Source organism: Eulemur rufifrons, chromosome 7, assembly GCF_041146395.1.
Source record: "Eulemur rufifrons isolate Redbay chromosome 7, OSU_ERuf_1, whole genome shotgun sequence".
In the NCBI taxonomy this organism is placed as follows: Eukaryota; Metazoa; Chordata; class Mammalia; order Primates; family Lemuridae; genus Eulemur; species Eulemur rufifrons.
The window spans coordinates 19668149-19691692 of NC_090989.1; the positions used below are offsets into that span (position 1 = coordinate 19668149).

General features: G+C 36.5%; 1 pseudogene; it reads left to right on the plus strand.

Moving 5' to 3' along the window:
* Positions 1–2450: 2450 nt before the first annotated feature.
* Positions 2451–3024, plus strand: LOC138386162 (bcl-2-like protein 2 pseudogene; annotated as a pseudogene).
* Positions 3025–23544: the final 20520 nt, after the last annotated feature.

The window sequence follows — 23544 nt, forward strand, 5'->3', positions numbered from 1 at the left end:
ACACCCTTGCTCTCTTTTTACTAGTTAATTTTCACTAGTAACACAACATAGTGAGAGAAATTTCTAACAGGGACATTGATTCAGGAAGTGGCTATATATGCAAAGTGACCCCAAAATGCAGAAGGAGCAGAGAAACAAAAAAAAAAAAATCAAGGCAGACAAATCCAGTGTGTTGGTATAGGGCAGCCTTGGGTCACCACAAAACCAGTAGATCTCTAAGCTATTTGTGATGAGGCACAGTAACCACTATAGCTCTGTGAGCCACAGTGAAGCCATCTTGTGTACAGACTCACTGCTGCCGTGTGATTCATAGGCCCATGACCTAGGAGCTGAGAGAAAAATACATGAATAACAGAAAAAATAAATAAATAAAGTGATTAACTTGTAAGTGATTGTTTAAAATCCCTAGGTGTGTATAGTTACATTGTACTATCCTTGGAGAAATGTTCCTTGACTTAACCGATGCTATCTGCCTCTGTAAACTGGCTTGTGTACAGAATACAATCAAAACAGGTGGGCTGGGGCTGGTCCCAGGCCCCCGATAATAGAATTTATTACAAAACTGACTCCACCTTGTGTACTCAGACTCACATAAGACCTCAATGTAAAATAATATAAAAAATCTTCCTGTTTTCTGGTTGAGCGCTGCTCTGTGTGCTGCCGCCTTTGGTGATGCAGAGGGTAGTTGCTGGCCAGCTAATAAAGACTCACTAATTTGGCTCAATTCCACTTTCAAGTGGTCATTTTCTCACATCTCAGACCATAACATTTGGAGGCCCCAGCGAGATGGCCCTTACACAGGGCACTTGGTGACCACTGGTGCCTGGGATCTGGTGTGGGGTCCAGTGCCTAGCCTAGGGGAGAGCTCCTGAGAGATAGTTCCTCAGCCCCAGGCAATGGCCAGACCTCGCTCCAGCCACCGACACCTCAAAATTAACCAGTTTCCTTGAACGAGTCTTCTGGACTTACACCAGTGAGTGTTTGGTTTGTCCGTCTTTGGTGGGCCCATGTTTGGTTTGTTTGTCTTTGGAGGACCCATTTTGGTGTTCTTTGGGAAAGCTGGACGTGGCTAAGATCCCAGGAACAAGCCCCAAGCAGTGAGACGTCACTCGGGGTTTTGGTCATTGTTTTCGGGCTTGGAATGCTGTTTTGGCCGTGAGGCTGAGTCAGCAACTATTTGGCACTCTGCCGGATAGCTTGGTGTTTCTGAAAACTTTAGGATTTTGTTTCATGTTGGTTTGAATGCTCATGGTTGATTTGTTGTATGTTAATTATCGTCTCAATACCAGTACATGTTGCTTTTAGAGTGCCGCCTCTGTCTGAGCAACGCAACCACAAATAGTGTTACTGTCTTGTCTCCCCTCCCGACTGTCACCTGGATGAGAGATGTGAGAGTGTTATAGCTCCACGGCTGATTTGCTATGGGGCTTGAGTGGGTCCTCACCTGCGGTTCTGTGGTGACATCGTATGATATAGTGGTGACTCACCCTCTGGAAAGAGCGGTGACTTGCCTGGGCTTTATCTGGGAGCACCTTCAGCCAAGACATGCCTAAATCTCTGCAAGGGGAACAGCCAGGCAGACACCAACTGTGAAAAACAAAAGAATTTTGCCGGTTGCCGCCTCGTCGACTCCTGTTTCACCTAGCAACAACTCTCATTTGTCTCCTTCTCCTCCTGGCCAGTAAATCTACTAATTTCTCCTTCTCTCTGTTGCTGTTCCAGTCTGTTACCTATGGGTTATAAAGAATTCATTGTAAAAACTGCCCTCTATCCAAGGAGGGAACCACCTCTCGCTCCGGCGCTGAGTCACTGGTATTCTTTTAGCCCAGCTTATTGCCCAGATTGCCAGTTATATTTATTAACCACAGAACAGGGTCAAGGAGTGCCTTTGTTGGTTTCTTGACAGCAACTACTGTCCACCAAGTATGGGTGAGCGTTCTTGAGGAGTCTCCGGAAGCTGCCGACACCTGCTCTGATACCGCTGTGAATTCTGTGGCTTCCTTTAGCCTTTCCTTGATTTTACTTTTTTCATGATAGGTTTAGTCTAGTTGCTACCAGGCTTTTTGGCCCTGGTGTTTGGTATATGACTTTATGGCATAGCACCTAAGAGAATGGAACAGGTTCTGTTGATGCTGCTATACTAGGCTATGATAGGCTCAGTCCTCCTTTTTAAAACTCTTTCTCAGTTACCCTGTTTAGACTTTTGCCCTCGATAGTTCTTGTTTCTCAGAAACACGGGATCAGGATCCTGGCTTCTGTAAGGCAGCCACCAGGCGACGGGCCGGGAGCAAGTATTCCTGAGATCTAAAGATTATTCCCTTTTTTCCTCAAAATGGGTCAATCAGGGTCATGTGGGAATTGCATGCCGTTTAATGTTTTTTGAAAAACTTCCAGAAACTTTCAGGGTGATCATTTGTATGCTTTTTAATTATATCCATTCATTTATACAGATGACGACCCCAGCCTCAGCCCCAGACACACGAGCTTTGGTGGCAGACTTTATAGGCTGTAAGCTGGGACAGAAGGGTTATGTCTGTAAAACTGGCCCAGAGAAGGGCCCAGCAGCTGACCTGCTGCACCAAGCCATGCAGGCAGCTGGAGATGAGTTCGAGACCCGCTTCCAGCGTACCTTCTCTGGTCTGGCAGCTCAGCTGCATGTGAGCCTCATTTCAGCCCAGCAGTGCTTTACCCAGGTCGCCAATGAGCTTTTCCAAGGGCGGGCCCCATTGGGGGCCCTTCTTTGTCTTTGGGGCTGCACTATGTGCTGAGAGTGTCAACAGGGAGATAGAACCACTAGTGGGACAAGTGCAGGAGTGGATGGTGGCCTACCTGGAGACACTGCTGGCCGATTGGATCCACAGCAGTGGGGGCTGGGCAGAGTTCACAGCTCTCTATGGGGACATGGCCCTGGAGGAGGCACGGCATCAAAGAGAGAGAAACTGGGCATCAGTAAAAACAATGCTGATGGGGGCTGTAGCACTGGGGACCCTGTTAACTATACGGGCCTTCTTTGCTAGCAAGTAAAACAGTTCCAGGACCAGGTGGGGCTAGGTATGGCCCTTAAAATAGAGTAAATGTTTAGACAGGCGTAAAACAGGGATAGACAAAAAAGATGATATAAAAAACATATACACAGAAAAGCTATTAAGACAAACCCTGGCCCTGATGGGCAACTCCACGGATCCTGGTTATATACAACAAGTCTTCCCCTCCACGTGCCCAAAGTGGGACCCAAATGAGATGCAAGGTAATGGGGCTCTTTTTTTTTTTTTTTGAGACAGAGTCTCACTTTGTTGCCCAGGCTAGAGTGAGTGCCGTGGCGTTAGTCTAGCTCACAGCAACCTCAAACTCCTGAGCTCAAGCGATCCTCCTGTCTCAGCCTCCCGAGTAGCTGGGACTACAGGCATGCACCACCATGCCCGGCTAATTTTTTCTCTATATATTTTTAGCTGTCCATATAATTTCTTTCTATTTTTAGTAGAGATGGGGTCTCTCTCTTGCTCAGGCTGGTCTCGAACTCCTGAGCTCAAACGATCCGCCCACCTCGGCCTCCCAGAGTGCTAGGATTACAGGCGTGAGCCACCGCACCCGGCCAGGGGCTCTTGATCTGTATCACCAGACTCTGCTCAGGGGCATTCAGGCCGCAGCTAACAGGTCAACTAATTTGTCTACGGTAAGCAAAACCATACAGAGACCTAAGGAGTCTCCAGCGGTGTTCCTAGAACGCCTTTTTAAAGCTTACCGCCTGTATACTCCCATAGACCCAGAGGCACCAGAAAATAGACGTGCCATTAATATGCCTTTTCCCACTTTGTTGGCCCCTGATATTAGAGAAAGCTACAGAAAATAGAGAGATTAAAAAGTGCTGTCTGGGCCAGGCGCGGTGGCTCACGCCTGTAATCCTAGCACTCTGGGAGGCCGAGGTGGGTGGATCGCTCAAGGTCAGGAGTTCAAGACCAGCCTGAGCAAGAGCGAGACCCTGTCTCTACTAAAAATAGAAAGAAATTATATGGACAACTAAAAATATATATAGAAAAATTAGCCGGGCATAGTGGTGCATGCCTGTAGTTCCAGCTACTCGGGAGGCTGAGGCAGTAGGATCACTTAAGCCGAGGAGTCTGAGGTTGCTGTGAGCTAAGCTGACACCACGGCACTCACTCTAGCCTGGGCAACAGAGTGAGACTCTGTCTCAAAAAAAATAAAAAATAAAAAATAAAAATAAAAATAAAAATAAAAAGTGCTGTCTGAGTTAATAAAATTGCCCAGAAGAAAACAGACCAGTTGCATACTTGTCTAACAGTTTGGACCTGTAGCATCTGGCTGGCCAGACTGCTTGTGGGCCATTGCTGTGACAGCCGTCCTGGCAAAAGAAGCCTCTAAGCTCACTTTGGGGCAGGACTTGTATATCATAACCCCTCACTCAGGAGAGGACCTTTAGTTTTGTTTCTCCTAGCCCTGTTAGTGGGTCCGTGTATTCTAAATTATCTGTTGGTACAAAATGTTAGGCTCATGATATTGCGCACCCATTATCACTATGTGTGCAAAGATAAATCAAGGATTTGATTTCAGGTGAAAACCAGTGGGGAATGTGATGAGGCACAGTAACCACTATAGCTCTGTGAGCCACAGTGAAGCCATCTTGTGTACAGACTCACTGCTGCAGTGTGATTCATAGGCCCATGACCTAGGAGCTGAGAGAAAAATACATGAATAACAGAAAAAAATAACATAAACTGATTAACTTGTAAGTGATTGTTTAAAATCCCTAGGTGTGTATAGTTACATTGTACTATCCTTGGAGAAATGTTCCTTGACTTAACCGGTGCTATCTGCTTCTGTAAACTCGCTTGCCTATAGAATACAATCAAAACAGGTGGGCTGGGGCTGGTCCCAGGCCCCTTGATAATAAAATTTATTACAAAACTGACTCCACCTTGTGTACTCAGACTCACATAAGACCCCAATGTAAAATAATATAAAAACCCTTCCTCTTTTCTGCTTGAGCGCTGCTCTCTGTGCCGCCATCTTTGGCGGTACAGAGGGTGGTCGCTGGCCAGCTAATAAAGACTCACTAATTTGGCTCAATTTGGCTTTCAAGTGGTCATTTTCTCCCATCTCGGACCATAACACTATTACCCCCATACCCAGAGCTTATGTAGGGAAAAGATGTACAGGCTTCAAAGGGAATGTGTAGGAATTTGCTTAACGGCAGGGTTTAAGGTAAGCACACATTTATGATGATTGACCTAAAGGCAGGGTTTACCAAAAGTATGTGTTCTTACATAAGGAACAGTAGACAGATTGGAAATTTTAGAGGTATTCCAGGAACTGGGGTTAATCAGAAGTCAACATGGTGTATTAGCATCCAAGATGAAGTTACTTTAGCCTCCAAAGACATTTTTCTAGTGAGACAGTTTAGGGCATTGGCAAGACTCGTTTTTGCCTTTAGGGTGGTTAGGAACTCTTCATTTACACCAAGGATATTATAGAATGATCCAGAGTCTGGTGCTATGGGGTCTCTTTGCATCTAAGTGAATGGGCATGAAGCATTTATCTGGTAAATATAGTTGTATGAAAGTAATTTCTTGGGGGAAAAAAGCCTTACTTTATTCTTGCAGCTTCTTCTTAATGCTCAGAGCTATCATTGTTGATACAACGATAAACCAAAACAATGGGCATCAGACTTAACATTCAAACAAAACAACATAAAAATTAAAAACGTGAATGATACAATAGACTATGAATAACTTTATTTTTTATATTTTAGTGTAAAGTAATTTTAATAGACTTTCACTTATAATCAGGATCTTTAAAAGAGATTTTAGTTATATGTATCTCTTAATTAATTCAATTATCTTAACTTCGCCTTAATACTGGTTATAAATTGTTTTTAGATTTTGTTCCATGAAGAGATTGCTCTGATGTGTATATTTCTAAAGCTTCTTGGAAGTCAGAAGTCTTGGTGGTATTCCTGTATTAATAGTGAGGGAATTGTCATGAGTCAGGGAAGCCTGCGTGAATATCAAAGACTTGCCTAGGGCTGAATGTGTTGTCCTCCTCAAAGAGTTATGTTAATTGGGGTCAAAGTTTTATTCTCACATAATTTTTATTTCCTCTAGAGAACTTTGCAGAGTTCTAGGTATTTGGTGGATTTTAAAAAATATTTGTTAAATAAAAACGTGAGATTTAATATCATGTAAGTCAGCAGTTCATTTAAGTGTTTTTATTATTTAGCTATTTCTATGTTATGTAAACAAACTTCTGTGTTTTAGAATTTTAAATCTATTATTTCTGAGACTGAGTCTTTGGAAAGTTTAGCAGATCTAGGCAACACTTTTCTGATGTTAGTGCCTTCAGGAGGTGAATAAGTGGGGGCTGGCTGGTCTAGGATGGCCCTATATGGATGGATCAGCTCTGCTCATTGTAGTCTTTAACCCCGCAACTGGCTAGCCAGGCTGTTTCCAAGATAAGCGAGCAGGGTTCCATGGAAGCAGCAGCATGCAAGATCTGTGGAGAACTAGACTTAGAATGTTAAGTCATGACTGCTCTGCATTCTATTGTCCAAATCAAGTCACAAGGCCAGCTCTGATGCAGAGTATAGAGAAAGCAAGTTCACCTCTAGATGGGAAGAACTGCAGTATCACGTAAAAACAGCATGTGCATGGGGGGAAGTGGTCAGTAGGGCTGTTTTTGCAATCAATATCTGAAATATTCAAGCAAAAATGAAATAGAAAGGACTCAGAATATTTTCAAGGCTTAAAAATCCAACATGATGAATTTATTATTAATAGTAGCTACTATTTTTTCCTGTCAGCAACTCAAATGACAGAAAAACAAATCTACAATTGGTGTCAGCAGAATTAGCTTTATTCAAATGACTTATGCTATCTGTCAAAACACAGTAGTTAGTCACACAAACAATCTAGCAGTGAATTTGTCAAAGTCTTAATTTTTATGAACTAGGTGTTGCTACCAATAGTACAATTCTTCTACTGGGAGGGACTTTCGGCTTCTCTGCTTTATTTAAATTTTTTTTTTTTAGCTTTCTACAAACTTTTCTGCTTAAATTTATATCAGTTGCAACAAAAACCCATTTATATTACTAAGAATTATTTTTTTAGTAACTTTGATGATATTTATTTTTCTCTGAAGTAATGCATAAAACAACAAAAGCTTTTGATAAATAAATTCTGAAGCATTATCAACTTTAAAAAATGATATCTTTATATTCTTCAGTCTTTTAAAGCTTTTGATTTGTAGTTGTAGGGGTGAGACCTTAGAAGTTAACTATTTTATTATATATAAAACTGTAAATAAAGGGTACACATTTTTATAACTAGCATTAATCGTTTTATTATAAATATGACCTTTTTTGCCAGAATCAATATTTTGCCAGAGTCAATTATTATAAAGATATGCATACAACAGGTATTAATTTGAAGGGAAACACTATGAGTATAAAGGAGGCTATGAGCAAAGATGAGAACCTGATGTTGCAGCTTGTGGGGCATCTAAATTTGAGAATGAAACCAGACATAAGAGAAGAGCGGGCGAGATGCTGTGTTCTCCCATGCTCCATTATAGCTGCAGGTTGAACTAGCTAGAAAGTCTCATTCATTCTCCCAGCATCCTACCTTCTGCTATGTATGTTCCTGGGTTGCAGTATCCAAGTCTTCCTCCAGGAACTCACTTTTTGAACTACAGTGGCCCAGAATTACTAGTTAAAATCAATGCCAATGACACATCTCCTTTCTTCTTCTTTTTCTTCTTTTGATTAGTAGTTACTTAATTTACAATCTCAGGGATAGCACTCTCTCCCTAAGCTTCATTAACTATATCAAAGGGAAAAGTGAAAGATATGAGAATCAGAACTTAAGCAGATTAAAATATAGTTAATCTATATGAAGATGAGATCAGTGAGTATTACATATACCCTGAAGCTAAAGAAGAGCCTATATTTTAGAATTGTGGTTGTCTTTATACTTTAAAAATTTGTGGTGATACTTTTTAACATTCCTTTTAGAAAACTGGTAATTAAAGATCATCAGTTGCTAAAATGTTAATCATAAGTGGTAGTAGTGCCTTGAGAGAAAAGAAGTAAATTATTAAAAGTTAAAATACACATGTGATTTAAAGAGCATTTAAAAGGGCACAATAATTTCAAGTATGATTCATTCTAGATACAAGCCTACCTGCTGTAAGCAAAATATGTATGCTGGTGCTCTTGCTCCGGAAAAAAATATCCTTCTCAAAGTCCTTTTGTTATAATGAAAACCCCCTCTCTGTAACGCTGCAGCTGACTTAAACCTTCCAGATAAGACAAATTTTACAATAGGTCAGACCTGACTATAAATTTGTCACATTAAAATGGTCCTTTTTATCCTTAATAAAAAGCAAGAACACTAGTAAAAACCTATTAGTAAATACTAATAGATACTAGTTTAAACAGAAGGGTTCCAGTTAAATGTCTCATTATTATTTTAATTCCTAACCAAGAATAATTCAAAACCCTGATATAACCATAAAGTAACAGTTGATTTTTATTCTGCTTCTTACTGTCATGTTAGTAAATAAATAATTAAAGAACTTTAACCCTCTCCATAGTGGAAATCACGTCTGTGTTATAAATTTCTGTATCCTCATTACATAGTATCATCCTGGCACTTAGGAGGCATCCCGGAAATGTATTTGTTGAATAAACCAATGAACCAATGCCTGAATAAAAATGAATAAAGATTAAGCCTAAGACTGATTAGACCACTTGTTAGGCTAAACAGGAAAGATTTATAGACAAGGAAATCCTGTGTATTCAGAAACTGTCATAAGTGTGAAGGAAGTATTTGGTTGTTGCTGCTGCTGGTATAGTGTTTATTTATTTTCCAAGATTTCAATCAGCATTTTGTATAATGCAATGTAAATGGTGTGATTTATTGGAATATTTGGGCCTAGAGGCCTCAAACCTCTAAGTGGACAAAACATCTCAAGTCTTCTCATTTCTGTCAACACTACTGAAAACAGCAACACTTACCACCTCCAAAAGCAAAGATTTTACTTATCATACACTAAGCATCTAACATTTGCTTCCATTGGACTTGTTTATGGCTTCACTGAATTCATTGACAAAGGAACGCTTTGTTTTACGAAGAGAAATAGTACTACCTTAAAATATGTAGGGAAAATAAAAGGACTTGGACATTTGGATGAGGTGAAAAATACTGCATGATTTTATTTTATTATATAATTTTCACCTGTCGCCTGTGTAGTATGGAGATTTGACTTATTTTTCTCAAAGCCAGGACTAAATGCTCTAATTTTAGTAAATAGCACAGTTTCTGCCCTTCTTTGCCCTTTCTACACAAATTAATTTGAAAAAAAAAAAATTCAAACCTCTCTTTCCCCACAACTTGTGTCCCTAATCATCAGCAAAATGTTCTAAGTAAGTTAGTAAGCAAGCAAATAAATAAATAAATACATAAATAAATAAATAAAATCTAATGTTAAAGGACGAGGGAGATTTTGATCTCAGCTATCGGGGTAATCCAGTTCCTGGATGGTTATGCTGATCAAAATCACCAGATTGTTGTTCAAACCTCTGCTCCTGTTTACCTGTGTAAACAGAAAATGTATTATTTTGAAGCAATTTTATGGGGATGAATTGCTAGAGCTTTAGAGAATAATTCAAACATTTTATCTATGTTTGCTCAAAACCTAAACTTAGATTGAGTGTCTTCCCATTTATATCTTTTGCTAAAGAAACTAGCAGCCTTGAGCTGTCTCAAGAGAAACTTTGTATTTTTCTTAAATGAACAGCATATCCTTAAACCTTATGTTTTGTCTCACAATTCAATCTTTCCTTTATTTAGGAAAAGAAATGAAGATTTAATGCTTTAGAGCGAGCATCACTTTAGGGGTAATAGTTTCAACCATTCTAAGAGTACATTTTGCAAGTGCCTTCTGGTTTTCCAGACCATTGATGCCTTATATTTCTGTTTTTCAAGGGGATACTTAGGAGAACAAAATTAATTATACATTTTTCCTCTTCATCATTTTGCAAAATTTTGTGTATAGAATTCAAACTTTCCTTAAGGCTACCTGCAATCTGCCTTTTAAAATCAGTGGTACTCCTGATATGTCATTCTGCCTTTTCATGTCAAAGGCTGAAGGAGAAAAGAGTCAAGAAATTTACTTGAAAGTACTCAAATTTGTGCTGTTCCAAGGCTACAAATACAACATCCTGGACTTCCCACTGTTGGCCACTGGTGAAAAACTCAAGAAAGAGGATGATGAAAGTAGCACCATTTCCCATAGTGTAACTAAGAATGCATTAAATTTTCCAATCGTGACTAATTATATGAGGCATTTTGCCTATAATATCCATTTTATAATTAAACCATATCCTTAGTATTATGTTTGTATCAGATAGGGTCCCAGCAGGGAACAGAGAGCCCATTCAAGCTTGTCATATTAAAGATAACAGAATAATGGGATTATAGTTGTAGATGTAGTCAGAGTTTAGTTAAACCATCAGGGAATAGCACAGTGCTTTAAGATTGACAACAGCAGGGAGACTTCATCAAGCCTAGATGCTAAGAGTTGTGATCACTTACAGTATCGAGACAGAGTAGCCGTATGGAAAGTGTTACCCCACAGAGGTTGGTGCTCTCTGTAGAAGGGTGTAGTTACTCCAAAGTGACTCAATAACTATCTTAGTCTGTTTAGGATGCTATAATAAAATACCATAAACTGGGTGGCTTTTACATAACATAATCTATTTCTCAGGATTCTTGAGGCTGGGAAGTCCAAGATGAAGGAGCTAGTAGATTCAGTTGTCTGATGAGGATCAATTTTCTGGTTCACAGACAGTGCCTTCTTGCTGTGTCCTCTCAAGACAGAAGGGGTGAGACATCGCTTTTGGGCTGAGAAGGCAATTATCTCATTCTTGAAGGCTCTGCTATCATGACCTACACATATCTCAAAGGCCCAACCTCCTAATATCATTACTCTGGGTATTAGGATTTCAACATATGAATTTTGGGGGTACACAAACAATCAGACCATAGCCATAGGGAAGTATTACTGACACCTCTTCCTCTTTTTGTCCTCTGGATACCCTTCTTGGCTCACCTATTGGCCAAATCCAACCAGAAAATGGAAAATAAATCAACCCACTGTGGAAAGTTATATAGTTCACTTTTCTGGAGCACAAATCAGTTGAGAGAAAGAGTGGAGAATGAATATACAGGGGTAAACATAGGACATCCACTACATTTTACAAGGCCTTATGTGATCTGGACCATGTCTTGTTTCTACCATTTCTGTCACATTTCATTTCCTATCACTTTCTCCATTACTTACTTTTACTCTGATCATCACAGTCTTCTTTAACTTCCTACCAATGAAACAAATGTACACCCTAATGCCTCTATACATTATGTTGCATCTACCAGAAAAGGGCTTCTCCTAATCCTAGGTTCCTAACCATTTAGGGACATTAGGAACATAATAATTGTTATCTCCTATTGAGGCATTCCACAGCATCCCAATTAAAAATATCTCTCTCACTGAGTCACTCTTAACAAATTATCTTCTTTTTTATTCCCCAAACAAATACCACACCATAGAATCAACTTGTTAATTTATTTGCTGCCTTATTAATTTATGAGAATTTAAGTTTCAGTTATAAGGACATTGTTTTTTTTTTGTCATAACATTCTTTTATTTTTTTATTTTTTTATTTTTTGTTTGTTTTTCAGTTCATTAAGGGGGTACAAAAGATCAGGCCATATACATTGCGCATGCCTCCCCATCCCCCCGAGTCTGAGCTTCAGTTGTGTACATTCCCTAGACAGTGCACATCACACTCATCATGTAGGTGTGCACCCCCCCCTCCCCCCCAGTCAGAACTTCAAGCTTGTCCATTCCCCAGGCAGTGCGCATCGCGCTCAACAAGTAGGTATACACCCATCCCTTCCCCCCAGCCCCCAGCTCTGTCCGATACCCAATTGGTGTTATTCCCAAATGTGCACTCAGGGAAACCAGTTTGCTGGTGAGTACATGTGGTGCTTATTTTTCCATTCTTGGGATACTTCACTTAATAGAATGGGTTCCAGCTCTCTCCAGGAGAACCAAAGAGATGTCATATCGCCATTATTTCTAATAGCTGAGTAATATTCCATGGTATACATATACCGCATTTTGCTAATCCATTCATGAATCAATGGGCATTTGGGTTGTTTCCACATCTTTGCGATTGTGAATTGTGTTGCTATAAACATTCAGGTGCAGGTGTCTTTTTTATAGAATGACTTTTGTTCTTCTGGGTAGATGCCCAATAATGGAATTGGCCTAGGCAAAGAATTTATGAAGAAGACCCCTAAGGCAATCACAGCAGCAACAAAAGTAAATAAATGGGACCTGATCAAATTAAAAAGCTTCTGCACAGCCAAAGAAACAGTCACGAGAGTAAACAGACAACCTACAGAATGGGAAAAAATTTTCGCATACTACACATCAGATAAAGCACTGATAACAAGAATCTATTTAGAACTCAGAAAAATCAGTAAGAAAAAAATCAAACAACCCTATCAAAAAGTGGGCAAAGGACATGAATAGAAATTTTTCAAAAGAAGATATAAAAATGGCTAACAAACATATGAAAAAGTGTTCAACATATCTAATCATCAGGGAAATGCAAATCAAAACCACAATGAGATATCACTTAACTCCAGTGAGAATGGCCTTTATCAAAAAGTCCCAAAACTATACATGTTGGTGTGGGTGTGGAGAGATAGGTACACTCATACACTGCTGGTGGGACTGTAAACTAGTGCAGCCCCTGTGGAAAGCAATGTGGAGATACCTTAAACAGATTCAAGTAGACCTACCATTGTCTGTTTTTTTGATTACAGTGTGATTGGTTTTCAGAACAATTAATGGCCTATATATCATGTAGCATATTTATCACATACCCAGCTTAAGTTTTTTACATTTAGGAAACCTGTGGCACAGTTACATCCAACTAGTAAGTGGTGTGACACTAAGTACATACGTAGTTATCCCTAATTCCACTAAGGATCACCACCAGGTTATACTGCTTCCTAAAATCATAATTTGAAAGACAATAATGTTTTGCTTATGGCTCCTGAGTTAATGAAGCATTGAAACTGAATTCATGTTAGACTAAGTGTGCAGATTACAGATATAGAAAATTCTGAATTAATGTTAGTTGCAGACTGGAGAATTCAAAATATTAACTCCATGTCAATAAGTCTATATAATGGTAGTTTTAGAATATACCTTTAGATTTTTAATATTTCCAATCTACTGCATTACATTTAAAGAGCAACTCTTCTTCACCTTGTTATTCATAGAATTTGGGAAAATATAGAAATGGCTTGTTTGATAAAATGCCTTCCATTTTATTTTTTAAAATCTACTTTCAGCCCCTGTTGAACAGAAACTACAATTTATATCCTGTCTTCATTTTATATTTTGATTAAGTCTCATTCCTCCTCATTCATTCTCTGCCTTCTGAATCATACCCAGTTGGAATATGGAGAATGATGTCACCCTTGGTCAAAATATAGACATTTCTTTTATTCACATAGTCATTTCCACTATTCTTCCCTAGCTTTTGTTACACATAATGAAAACAAAAGCTGATACAGATGTTGCTTTGAGAGGTGAAATGGGTGGCAGTAGAAATGGGGAAAGGAGAATGGGAAACCAAAATTGCAAAGTATCTTCAAGCATTTCCAGTGACACCATTTCCACAATTCATTTTCTTGTATAATTCTGCTGAGAGCAGCCCTTATGCTGGGGTGTCCTTTCTTTCCTTACTGTACACAATTCTCTCATACATCCACTGGTCCTTATTTTGCAAAAAACCACGTGCAGAGGGGAAGATAAACTCCACTTTAATTATTATTCTGTAAAAAAAATTTCACATTTCATTCATTGTATAATTTTTATAATGTTTATCTTGGCTGGTACTGGAAATGAGACATTGGTTTCCTTGTAATTATTTCATCCTATTTGTTTTTTTGCTTCCCAAGCTTCCAAGTCTATTCTATTTGTCAGCCTTGTATTCCTTTACCTTGCTAAGCTAAGTGCAGGGGGAGCCAGATATCTCCATACTCATGGATAGAGATGAAGACAGCAAGAGCCCCTGATAACTCATTTAGTTGAAAGCTCCCAACTCTTTTTTACAGAACTCTGTTGTGTCACTCAGCAACTACTCATATTTTTTGCAATTAAACTATGATCTCAAACTAGACTTCAGCATCCCTCTAAATTCTTATGTTATTAAATAAAATATATTTGAAATAATATTTGTGGTCATCAAATAATATAGCAATGTTCAAAATAATGCAGACCAAAAAACTATTTAAATTTTACAACACAAATATTCAAAATATTTTCTTTAAAAAGGAATGAGACTAGAGCCTCTTGTCCCACTCTAGTGTTCATTAGCTTGCTTCACTGTGGCATCTGCATTTATAATCTTTCACAGGTTAAATCATCTTATATGTTTTGTATATGTCATATACAAAATAAATCAGCTTGAAATGGAGTAAGAAGCTTAGTAGTCTTATTTTAATAAAGATATACACACACACACACACACACACACACATATAGATGTAAAATAAAGCAAGTGATTTTCAATCTCACCTTCAATGTTTGGCTAATGCTAACATGAATTGTACTTATAAGTGGTTTATTCCTTTGCTTGGTTGTGAGATATTTCTTCTTCCTTTGTTTGTTTTATTTTCAAAGTTAAAGAAGAATTAATTAATAAAGATATACCTTTTCAAAGCTTAAGAAAAGTTGAAATGTTAATGTGTGATTCCAAATTAGGTATAAAAAATCTAAGGAGGTATACACATATAAGACATTACTGTTAAGATAGTTGAATCATCATTTACTGGAACATGTGATATGTAACTCTTCAGAGTTTTCTAAAGAAATCTTTTCTTAAAGTGTAAAACATATTGATATTGGTGTACTAACGATATGCATTTGTTTGTTGAGTCTATGTTTGTTAGAAATATTTTACTGCTTTAGTACTTGAAAAATGTCATCTCTTGGATAGAATGATACTTTTTACACTTTCCCTCTATGATTTTCTGTGGCCCAGGCATAGATTTGTTTCTACGGCTCATTTGTGGTTGTCTTAGAAAATACAATTTACAAGTTCAAGATTTCTATTCCTCAGTTATTCAGTCAGGCACTAATGTAGATACAGCTTTGAAGGTATTTTGCACATATAATTAAAGCTGTAAGTCAGTTGACCCTATGATATACATGGTCTAACTTAATCAATTGAGCACTTCAAAAGCCCAGAGGGTTTTTTTTTTTTTTTTTCCCCCTGCTGATAGCAGAAAGGGAAGTCAGGAAGATTCAAAGTATCCTAAGGATTCTCCACTCTATTGCTGTTTCAAGATGGAGGAGGCCAAATGACTAGGGAGAAACACAGGCAGCCTCTAGGAGCCAGCAAAGAAATGAATGCCTCAGTCCTAACAACAGTAAAGAACTAAATTTATCCAAATATATGCATAATTTTGGAATTTGATTCTTCCCTAGAGCTTCCATGTAAGAACATGGCCAGGATGATATCTTGATTTCAGTCCTGTGAGATCTTGAGCAGTGAACCCAACCAAGCAAACTGAGCTTCTGGTCTATAGAACAGTTAAGATAGTAAGTGGAAGTTATTTAAGGGGCTAAGTTTGTGATCATTTTCTATGCAGTAAGAGAAGGCTCATATGCCTGACATAAGTCTGCTGGGAGAGGTGCACAGGTTGAATGGACAACTATCACACCAGCTTCCTGGGGTAAGCTCTGGTCTTCCAAGACTTTTCATGGCTGTGAAATCAGCAACTGCTGTCTTGTATGAGCATGAAACTGACACTCCTCTGCCGGCAGACTAGGTACAACTTCAGAGTCTGGAAGATGGTCCCCATAAATATTGTTTTGAATTACATTTAACTTATGCATGGACATTATCTTTTTGGATAAACGTTAGATACAGTGAAATGCCAGATCTTAAGTACACAATTTTATTACTGCTGATAAAAGCATGCCACATATGCCACATATGTATATACACACATATATATGAATACATTATTTATATATCATTTATTTATATAAAATAAGTATATTTATATATAATATTATGTATATAACTGCCATCCCATTCTAGACAGAATATTTTCATACCATTGTAACTCTGCTTCTGCCACTTTCAAGTTACCTGCACTCCCTCTTAGGCAATTACCTTCCAGATGTCTTTTACTCTGCGTTAGTTTTGAGTCTCTTGATCTTCATATAAATGGAAGCATATAGTATGTCTTCCCTTATGTATGGTTTCTTTCACTTATCAAGGTGTTTTTGTTATGCATCTATGTTGTGATATGTATCAGTATTTTTTGCATTTGTTTTTATTAAACGGTATTCTTTTATTGTAAGGATACACTATCATTTGTGTATCCTTTCTTCTTTTGATGAACATTTGAGTTTCAGTTTGGAAATATTATGAAAAAAACTGGGATAAACTTTCTTGTACAGGACTTTTTTTGGAAATGTTTGTTTATTTACCGTGGGTAAATTCCACCTATATAATTGTTGTGTCCTAGAGTAGAGTTATATCCAACCTTACAAGAAACTGTCAAAGTGTTTTCCAAGTGGTTGTAACATTTTATCTTCTCTCACCTCTCCCCAAAATATATGAAAGTTCCAGTTGCTTTACATCCTCACCAGCCATTAATATTGTCAGACATCTTATTTTTAATCATTCAAGTGGATGTGAAGTAATATGTCATTATGATTTTAATTCATACTTCTGGCGTCTGATTATGTAAGGCACCTCTTGTTGAATTAATTGGTAATTCCTACAAACATTTGTGTAGTATCTACTCAAATTTTTGTCAAACATTTTATGTCATTTATTTTTGACTTCTTGCAGTTTCTACATATTATGAATCCAAATTCTACATCAGAAATGAGAATTGTGAATATTACTATAATTATGTGGTTGACTTAGGTGTTTCCTAACACACAGAATTTCTTAATTTGAAAATACATTTTTCAAAAGTTTTCTTAAAATTTAGTGCTTCTGGATCCACCTACATAAACGATTACCTTTCTGAAGATATTATTCAATTTCTTCTTCCAGGAACTTGATAGTTTTGGATTGTAAGTATAGATTTATGATCCATCTAGAATTAAGTTTTTAGTGCCGGTGTGAGATATTGAGGTTAATTATTTTTCTATTTGTTTATCAAATTGTTCCAGCACATTTTGTAGAAAATGCTGTCCTTTCTCAATTGAATTGTTTTGATGTTTTTGCTGAAGTAAATTGACTGTGTGGGACGATTTCAGGATTCTCTATTTTGTTCCATTAATCTATATCTGTCCTTGTGCCAATTCAACACATTCCCACACTGTCTTGATTACTCCAGTTTTATATAAAGTCTTAAAATCAGGTAGTTTGAGTCTTCCAAATGTTATCTTCTATTTAAAGATTGCTTTGCCTAGTTTCAATGATTTTATTTCCATATACATGTTAGGATACACTACTCAATTCTCCCCCCACCCAAAATATTGAAGTATTAATTGGGATTTTACTTTATACATTTTGGGAGAATGAACATTTTAATATTATAATCTATGTACATGGTGTTCACATCCTCCCTATTTATTTTTATTTTTTATTGGCTAGAAGCTTCAGAGGAATATTTAACAAAAGTAGTAAGAAGTAAGAGCAGACATTTTTGACATTTTCCTTATCTTGGGGGAGGAGGAAGTCCACTATTTTTCAATTAAATATGATATTAATGCTAGGCTTCTTGTAGAAGCCATATACCAGATTGAAGAGATTCCCTTCTATTCCTAATTTTTGTATAACATTATATATTAATATTCTTCAATATTTTTATCTATTTTTTATCAATTGTTGATAAATGGGTGTGAAATATTTAACTATGACTGTGAATTTGTCTAATTTTCCCTTTGGTTGTCTCGGCTTTGCTCCAATGATTGTAAAGCTCTTTTTTTGGGTATACACACATACCATAATATGTCTTTCTGGTCAAATCATTCTTTTATCAATATGAAAATTTCCTCTTTGTAGCTAGTAAAACTGCTTGTCACAGATCCTATATTGCCCAGTGTAATTATAGTAAAACTTGCTTTCTTATGCTAACTGTTTGCATGCTTTTTTGTATCCTATACTGTCCATGCATCTGATTCTCTTTATTTAAATTGTTTTTTTCCTATTATATCTCATATACATGAGGCTTCTATTAAAAAGAAAAAAAAAAAACAGGTGGACAATTGTGTAATGAGGTCTGAAATTAAGATTCAGTATTAAGTGGTACCTTGACAGCTGGAAAAATTGGTAGGGCCACAAGTTCCCCTCCTCCTTTACTTCTGATGATAATGTTCCCCATCTAAAGAAACTCTCTTATTACAGAAACCTAAGCACCATGTCTGCTTATCCTTGAGGAACAGACTTCCTCCCTGCTAGCCTGTGGAATTATTTAAACAAGGCTATCACATCCTCCCTAAGGATCCAGAGACACCACATACCCTTGTTCCTATAAAGCCTACCTCCTACAGCCTCTGCTTATTCACACTTCCAGAGGGCATCCCCTGGATGGCCCTTCTGGCACACAGGATCTTTCTCTCCCAGGCCTTGAGTATGTGTGACTGATACACCAATGCTTACCTCACCTACCCGGTGCTAGGTGTTTGCTAAACCATCTCACATTGTTTAGAATCGGAGATCCCTCCCTCACCAACAGGGTGAATAAGAGGTGAATAAAACAACAAAGTATGTGTTGCAATAGTGCTTGTTTCTTTATAATAAATGTAAATATTGTGATGGTTGGATTTAAGTCTATTACTTACTGCTTATTTTCTGTATGTCTTCTACTTACTATTTTTTCTCCTCTTCCTTGACTGCGTTCTTTTGGGTGTATAAAGTATTTTACTGTTCTATTTTAATTTCTCTATTAGCTTTTCAGCTATACTACTTCATATTATTTTTTATATATGTGCATGACTGTTCAGAGGGTTATAACTGTCCTTGTTATCAAAGTCTACTTTCAGCTACTCATTGGTCATTTTACACAAAATTACAGATTATTGTGTCCATATAACTCAAAATGTCTCTTCCCTCTTTTTTCTACTTTTATTTGCAGTTTTCTATGCCTCTCAATATTTTATGCGCATTCTAATTCCCATCGTGTGTCGTTTCCTTTCAACCTAAAATTTCCATTGACAATTCCTACAGTGTAGATCTCCTAGTGATAAGTTCTTTCACCTTATACTTATTTGAAAAACTCTCTATTTTGCATTAATGTTTGAAGAATATTTTCTTTTGATATACATTCCTTTTTTTTTCTTTTAAGCTGATTTTTTTTTTCTTTTTTTAATTTTAATTTTTATTTCTTTTAATTTCAGCATATTACAGATGTACAAATGTTTAGGTTATATATATTGCCTTAGCCCCACCCGAGTCAGAGAGCTACAGATATACTTTAACACTTTAATCATTTTTTTCTTTGTCTTCTTGCAGCCATTGTTTCTGAGGAGACATTGGCTCTAATTCACATTGTTCCTTTCTAAGTAACCTGGCATTTTTGTTTTGGTGACTTTCATATTTTATCTTTTCTTTTGGTTTTCTGAAGTTTGAATATGATTTGATTAAGGACTTTTTGTTTTGTTTATTTAATAGAGTATACATTGCTTGAGGATTATTTGATCTTATATTCTTGTTTAGATTTTTAAATCAAATTTAAACATTTATTTGCACTTATTTATTCAACTATACTTTTTTTTCTGGTAAATCTCTTTTTCTTCTCAAAGAATCTCATTTATACTTATGTTAGAAAACTCAACATTGCCCTATAAGACCTATTTATTTACTTTTTTCAATCCTTTTTTTCTTCTCTTGTGTTCATATTGAATAACTTCTTTAATCTATGTTCAGGTTGACTGCCTAACTCATCCTGTGAATGTCTTTAATTCAGATGTTATATTTTTAGTTCTACAGTATCTATTTCTTCTCAGGGCTGAGAAACATACCTACATATTTAGTGATTATATTTTTGTTTTCAAGCTCTTGAATGTCCTAAAAGTGAATGTCTGAAGTCCTTATTTTCTAAATCCAACATTTGAGTAAATTTAATGTATGTTTCTATTGACTGCTTTTTGTCTTGAAAATGTCTGATTTTCTTCCTTCCTGATATTTATACTAATTTTATTATATACTAGGTATCGTGTACTATATGTGTCAGTGTATTTGGATTTTGTTCCCTTCTTCTTGCTTCCTTGTTTCCATTTCCTGTGTTTATTCATTTTTTTTATGGCAAATACATTATTAGAATTACTGATCATATCAATGTTTTGTAGGCTTGGTTTTATGCTTTGTTGTGGTATAATTATTCTCTTTGCTTTTATTCATAGAATTAATCCCATTGCCATTGGGCATAATATTTAACTTTAAGACGTAGCAATTCTTAAGTTTGGATCAGAAGACTTAGATGTCTACCAAGTCTGTTTAAGCTGGCATGATTCAAACTACAAACTATGTCTTCTGTATTTACCACCAGCTTAAATCTTTTTTCACCACTTTAAGACTTTACATTTTTGACTTTCCAATGGGCACTTTAATGCCCCCTACATGCATCCATACTTCAGGGTATAATAAATATTTCAAAAAAATTCATACACAGAATTTGTTCTTCCCCCATTACTTCTTCTTTTATGTGTTTCCTTTCTCAATCTCCAACTGCCTTTGAAGATATGAAATCTGTCCTGGAAAGTCAAAAGCCAATAAAATCATAGCTTAAGGATTTAGTTATGTCTGGATCCTGCTGTGTTGACTATGGAGTTTTCTCAGGGGAAAGTTTTTGTAGATGGATCTCAACTATGCCCAGTTCTCAATGGTCAATGGTCAACTTTCCTCAATTTTTTTTTTGTTTTTGTTTCCTTCCATGAATACACACACACACACACACACACACAAGAACATATCACTACATATATATGTATTTACATAATTGAGGATATAATAATGAGATATATGTTGCACACATACACATATACCTACAATACGAGAGGGAAACCTCTTCTCATTCAATTTTCAACCTGAAGTATTAAACTTATGAATGAAAAAAAAGAGAGATAAAACTAATAAGGGAGCAATAGAGATTGCAGTGTTATGACTATTAAAATTAAGCAAATTAAACTGGGGTAAGATTAAACCACTTTATTAGTATGTGACATATTCCTCTATATAGCAGTAATTTTAAGAATGAAGGAGATGGAGCATGTCTCCCATCCTTACTTTTCTTCAGTCAATCTTAGCACAATATTTCCCATCTATCACTTTTATTCTGAGTTTCTAAAAGTTTTTGAAGGCTGTATCCCCAAGGGTGAGTTGCCATAAAATTTCATATATAGCTTTGCTGTTCTAATAAAATGATATTTGGGTATGTATTTTATGTTTATTTGTTTAACCAATATATACTAAGTAGCTACTATGTATCCTGAACTATGCTTAGTTTTGGAGAATGTTGGTGAATAAAATAATGATACAATAAACATGCAAATTAGCATGTACACAATCCACAACTCATACTAGGTAAAATTCTATGTGTCAGTATGATATCCCACGGGAAAGATAATAGCTGGAGTCACTGTAGAATCTAGAAGATGTGCAAGATTGAGAGATATTGCTGGTTTATTGACTGTGTTAAGATTCCTGCTGTCAAAGTCATATTGGTAAATTAGGTTTCCTGACTTTCAGAAAGTATAAGTGCCCCTGATCATTGAACTTTTCTCTTTTTACATGAAGATAGTTTAAAAAGTAGCAAGCAGTATCAGGAACACAAAATCTTCTTCCTATTATGTTCCCTTTCCTCATCAGGTGCTTTTACTTTCCTAGATTCTTCTGGTTTTAATTTTTGCAGCAGGATTTATAGGACGTGGTTACTTTGAGGAAAAGATGCCTAATTCTCCCTGGCTAGTGAAATGATAGGAATGTGTGTGTGTATAAAGAATAATCTCTCATGGATTATTATAATCTTATTGCTTTTACCTTTTGAGCAGTACTAAACCAGAAAGGATGACCTTGCAATGATATTCTGTTCTTTTTAGGTCTACTATTTCGACTATATCTAGTATTGGGTAGTTAGTCTTGGACTGGAAACCTACGATCTGAGACTGAAATTTTTTTACCCTGGAGATGCATGTGTGCGTGTGTGTGTGTATAATACACACACACACACACACACACCCACACACACATATATATGTGTATATATATATTTGCGATGCGTGTGCCTATATAAAATATATATAAAGATATATATGGAGATTGTGGGTTTGTGTGTGTGTGCGCGTGTGTGTAGTGGGCTTTTGCTACAGTTTTTCCTTTTCCTCTGTTACTTATCTTAAATATTATTTATATCATTTTCTCTCAATCAACTTTTTACCAGGTTGATTCTTTTATCAAGATATTTAATGCCAGTTTCCTACCAAATCATGTTGACAAGTGATTTCCATGATCTTAGAGTTATACTAATAATAGTAGTAGTAAAAGTAGAAGCACATAGTTAAATAGGTTTTTATTGTATATCATCCATGACATTCCACATTTCCCATACTTTTTTATTTATATGCATCCTTATTTAACAATTTTGTGAAACAGAGGTCATTATTTCCTCATTTTTTACACAAGAATCTGAGGATATGATAGTCTTGTACTTGCCCTAAATCTCAAAAGGATTTATCTGACTCAGAGACTTCATTCTTAATTGAGGCATTTTGCTTTCTGTGTTATATTTACAACCAATATAACCCTGGACTTAGTCCCAAGGTTAGTAGAAATGAAAGATGACTGAAAACTTTTTATTTCTTTTCTCATTCAATATCACCCAAGGACACTTCTGGAAGAAGTTAGCTTGAACAAATGGAAATAAAAATTCTCACAGAATGACTCCAGCCTCTTGAAGGGTGGTAAGAGGAAGAGACTGGTATATTCCTGAAGAAGTAGAAATATATAAGCAGGCATGCCTGCTAAAGTAGGTTTGGTATTCATTTGGAACCAACCATCTGGCTTAGTTCCTCATACATTTCTTTGAGAAGAAAATGGAATCAAACTGATTCTTCCTTGAACTCTCATATTTCCAAACTGCTGAGTAAAATGATGATTGAGATGTGAGTTTCATCTAGTAATACCTGGTCAGGAAATTCTCTGTTATTGAGGATATCAATTGAGTGACAAGATCTTAAATTTCCCTCAAGTCTTATCCAAATTATAACACTCTTTTATAGTCATAAGAAGATAAATTTTTCAATGATCAGGAATTATATTATAGCTATTAAAAGATAAATTATTCAAAGAATTGGACATTTTAGCCATTTTTATACCTGTTGTTTTCATCTTTATGCTACATTAATCATATTTAATGTAATTATAGTTAATAATTTGGGAGGTTAATTTTTCTTCTCATTCTTTGATTTCTCTGTTGT